Here is a 4,958-nt window from a genome sequence, read left to right as displayed (position 1 = left end):
ATATATATATATATTAAAATAATGGAGAGAAAATTATTTTTATAAAGCCTGTACATGTGACTATTTTTATTTGAATAAGTAGGATGAGACAGTTTGATGCACGTCATTTAAACGAGTATTGCTTAATGAAGTCTGCAGTGTGTATGCTGTGTAGGACATCTGTTCTTTGTGGTTTTGTGGCATCTGGCATACTCTAAATGCTGACATTTTAACTCCTTTTAAATAAAGGTTAAGTGATTTAATGAAAATGTTTGGTCTGGACGTTGCCATTTTGGGTGCATTGAATCACACTTGTTGTGTATTTTGCTACCTTTAGACCCTTTGGAGGAACTTTCCTTTGACCGTGTCCGAATTTGCATAATACGTCTTAACACTGACAAGTACATGCATGGTGTGCCACAGTGTGCAAGGATCTCTCTGTAGTTACCTTACCAAGGCTAGAATGAAGACTTGTTAGTTAGGAGTAGTAGGGAGTGCACATAAACTTAAAGAGAATTTGACACTGTCAAAATATCTTTTGCATCAGTCCTATGTTAGTAATGACATTTACTGATTTGCTTCAAGAGAGGTTTAGCTACCTCTTTCTGTAGAAACAGTTGGCCTGACTCTTTCCTCAGATTTTGGATTTCCATATCAATTCTAGGACATCCACCCTACACATTTATATAAGATGGAGGTACCCCAATTCCAAAAACGTTGAGACACTGTGTAAAATCTACATAAAAACAGAATGCAATGATTTGCAAATCTCATAAACCCATATTTTATTCACAATAGAAAATAGAAAACATATCTAATGTTTAAACTAAGAAAATGTACCATTTTAGGAAAAAAATAAGGTAACTTTGGAATTGATGGCAGCAACACGTCTCAAAAAAAGTTGGGACAGGTCAACAAATAGCTGGCTAAGTAAGTGGTACTAACAAGGAAGAGCTGGGAGAACATTTTGCAACTAATTAAGTAAATTGGCAACTGGCCAGTAAGATGATTGGCTATAAAAAGAGCATCTTAGTGAGTCAGAGTGTCTGAGAAGTAAAGATGGGCAGAGGTTCACCAATTTGTGTCTAAAAATGGTCGAATAATTTCAGAATAATGTTCCTCAATGTAAAATTGCAAAGACTTTAAATATATCCTCATCTACAGTGCATAATATCATTGAAATAATCTGAGAATCTGGAGAAATCTCTGTGCACAAGGAACAAAACTGAAACACAATACTGGATGCCCATAATCTTGGGGCCCACAAACGGCACTGCATTAAAAACTGGCATGATTCTGTGATGGACATCACTAAATAGGCTCAGAAATACTTCCAAAACTCACTGTCTGTGAACACAGTTTGCCTTGCTATCCAAAAATGTAAGTTAAAGCTCTATCATTCAAAGAAGAAGCCATATCTGAAAATGATCCAGGAATGCCGCCATCTTCTCTGGCACAAAGCTCATTTAAAATGGTCTGTCGCAAAGTGGAAAACTGTTCTGTGGTCAGACAATTCGAGATTTGACATTCTTATTGTTCTCTGGACTAAACAGGAGGGACCTTCTGGCTTGTTATCAGCTCTCAGTTCAAAAGCCTGCATCTCTAATGGTATATGTGGGTGCATTAATGCGTATGGAATGTACAGCTTGCACATCTGGAATGGCACCATCAATGCTGAAAGATATTTCCAGGTTTTTTAGCAGCATATGCTCCCATCCAGACAATGTATTTTTTTAGTGAAGACCTTACATATTTCAGCAGGACAACGCTGAACCGAATTAGGTCCATGGCTTCATAGTAGAAGAGTCTGGGTGCTTAACTGGCCTGCCTGCAGTCCGGACCTTTCACCAATTGAAAATATTTGGCGCATCTCGAAGCAAAAAATATGACAAAAGAAGATCCAGGACTGTTGAGTAGGAAATGTCCTATATAAGGCAAGAATGGGACAACATTCCTCTCCCAAAACTTCAGCAAATGGTTTCCTCAGTTCCCAGACCTTTACAGAGTGTTGTTACAAGAAGAGGGAAGGCTACAATGTGGTAAACATGGCCCTGTCCCAACTTTTTTGAGACGTGTTGCTGCCATCAATTTTAAAATAACTATTTATTTATTTTTTTCTGAAAAAATATGTATGGTTGTATGCTCCTACTTGAATAATGTTCACAGCTATTTCTCTTACTGATCCCGAGCTGTCTTATGTTCATAAACAATAAAAAAAAATGGTACATTTTTCTCAAGTTAAACATTCAGTATATTTTCAATTTTCTATTGTGAGTAAAATCTGGGTTTATAAGATTTGACACAGTGTCCCAAGTTTTTGGGAATTAAGGTTGTATTATTTCAGAAACTGGTATTTTTACCTTCTCTCCATCATTTTCTGACACTTCTTTCTTGTTCATTCCCATAATATGAAACAGGATGGTAGCAGTAGAGAGGCTGAGTGGTAAACCACTTTGCCTGTTAAAGGCAAAGCAAAAGGCTTGCTTTAATCTCCTATCCCTAGCAGCATTTGGTTATCTCTGGTTCCCTTATGGCTACTAGCAGACCTAAAGTGGCTTTGCTAGGAGGAGTAAGCAAAGTTAGAAGGAAGACTAGTATAGAGGTCCAGAATGCACCACAAAGGTACAGAAATAATAACCAAGGGGTTTGCTGGCATGGAACTCACAGTACATTCAATAAATTAAGCAAAAGAAATTAAATTGAATTTGAAAGAAAAGAAAAACAAAAGATTGCTCTTTAAGGTTCAGCAACTAGGTAAAAGGTTTTACGTGTACAGTAGGGGCAAACACTGCAAAACAAGGCACAGATGTATATACTCTGACTGTGTGTTGTGATGACATTAATTTTCAGTGCAATTCCAGGTAAAAGTTTCTTCCTTTTCAGTTTAAATGCTCAAGCTTTAACCTGTAGCTTCTTCTTTAGACCCTATACCCAGGTATCTGGTTAATTTGCGTTTTCTATATTTTCTGTACCGCACTGTACATAATCAATTATTTAGGCTCAGTACACCCTAGGAAATCTCCTCCTGTGTTTCCTGGAGCCTATGTAGGGGTATTCTACCCTCCTTTTTCCTTACTCACACATTTATTACACTTGAGTGTATTGGTGTTTTTCCCTAAATATGGAACTGTTTATAGGCAGCTGCTCAAAGATATCAGGACTGCAGAATTCACTATTATGTCCACATTGGTGCTCCTTGTCTTCCTAGCTACCCTATCATGGCATGCTTATTAGATTCTCACAAAACATTTTCTGTCTCTGTTATTCCGGCAGTTCCTGTTATACTGAATTATCTTTTCTAATTTTTTGAGGAATTCAGGTACTAACCACTTCACCGCCTTTTTGGGATTATAGGATTGATAGGAACTCCATGAACATACCCCCTTTTCATACTGTGCCTCAGTTCTATTTTGCCTTACAACGTCTTGGAAACATCCATCTTATTACATCTGTTCTTCCCTAGAAGGTCAACAGACACAGCACTCTGTTAACAGCAGAGTTCCCTGAGGTGGAGATTCTTATGGGACTTTTTGTTAGAAGAAAAAACACCTTTCTCTCCCATAGCAAACTGATTATCCAATTTGTAATCACACAGGTTTTATTGTGACTTTCACACTTTATTTATAACTTATTGGTGTGAGTTTGATGATCTCCTTCTCATCCTTTTCGTTCTGATGTCCCCATACATCTATTGCATTACAATATCCGGATCGCCTTGGTATGCGATCCGCGCCAGTCACAATTAGGCAGCGGCAGCCAATAAACAGATAGGTTAGACGGCTGCTTCCTCCTCGCTAGGACCCCGGGAGGCCCCTGCAAGCGACCGTCTAATCTGCCTGTTTAGAGGTCAGTGCCGCTGCCTGATTGTGACCGGCCGGACTACAGAGGCGATCCGGGACGTTCGGGTCCCCCGTGAGAGCCGTACAAGTCCTATACAACAGGCCCTTTGAGGGTAACCATACTGCTGATGCGGCCCTCGATGAATTTGAGTTTGCCACCCCTGCTATAACCTCACTTAGCCTTTTCTTTTATATACGTATATAGGTGTGTGGATCTTCCACCTCTTTCTTAAAAGAGACTTGGTACTCTGCCCTTTTTGTTTTACATCAAAGCTTTCCTTCCCTGTCTCTCTTTTTAAAGTACTATTGAGAGTACTATTATATCATGGATCTTCCTTTCCCTGAAGTCAAAGGACCCCCCGCTATTCACTGGTTGGTCTTTTGATACTATGTTTCCTTTCATTGAGGTCACGGGACTTTGCAAAGTAAAGGCTTCAGCCTTTACTTTGCAAAAATTATTGTTTTGTTGATCATTTTTGCTATTGGTCTGTTTTTTTTTTTCTACCTGTTTTTTCATATGGTGGTTGCTCTCCATTATTGTTGAGCTCCATAATTCTTCCAGATTGGCAGTTCCAGAGTAGGGCTACCTACCCTGCCCAGCTTCTTGGTGCCTTTTTTTTTATTGATAGCAATTTTCATATTTGCACCCCTTTTTTTCATCTAGCCTTGTTCAGGCATCAATTTCTTCAGATATTTTTCACATCTATTGTATTTCTGGGTGGCTGTTGCCTACTTCTCAGTTGGACTGCTTTTTAGATGACCATATGCCAAAAAATTATTATACCGCTCAATGAAAGATAAAGAAAATAAGATTTTAGTACTTGCTGTAAAATCCTCCTTTTTTTTTTTTGTCTATTGAGAGGCTGTGTCCTTCAATGGACTTCAAGAAAAAGATTTTAACAAGTACAACAAACTTTTTTTTTCCCCTCAAGCTAAGTACATTTTCATTTTACAAGTATCTAGAAATTCCTGTTGCTTCTGCTAGTAACCTTTTATCCTTTATACACTAAGTTGAAATCCCAAACAATGTTATCAGCCTTCCCAGATATCTTTTGTGCACTACAAAACAACTCCCATTTTATGAAATTGAGATGAGGAGAGGGAGAGGTGTAAGTGAGTATTGTTACCCAAGAAAGGGGG

General features: G+C 38.4%; 1 protein-coding gene across 1 annotated transcript in view; it reads left to right on the top strand.

The window, feature by feature from the left end:
- The window catches only part of LOC108800204 (ubiquinol-cytochrome-c reductase complex assembly factor 1-like), a 57,883-nt gene that overhangs the window by 15,657 nt on the left and 37,268 nt on the right, over positions 1-4,958 (top strand). The gene's annotated exons all lie outside the window — the stretch shown is intronic.

Source organism: Nanorana parkeri, unplaced genomic scaffold (genome assembly GCF_000935625.1).
Source record: "Nanorana parkeri isolate BGI_ZX_2015 unplaced genomic scaffold, ASM93562v1 scaffold1955, whole genome shotgun sequence".
In the NCBI taxonomy this organism is placed as follows: domain Eukaryota; kingdom Metazoa; phylum Chordata; class Amphibia; order Anura; family Dicroglossidae; genus Nanorana; species Nanorana parkeri.
The sequence above is the reverse complement of the archived record's forward strand: the minus strand, read 5'-3'. Positions and strand labels throughout refer to the sequence as shown.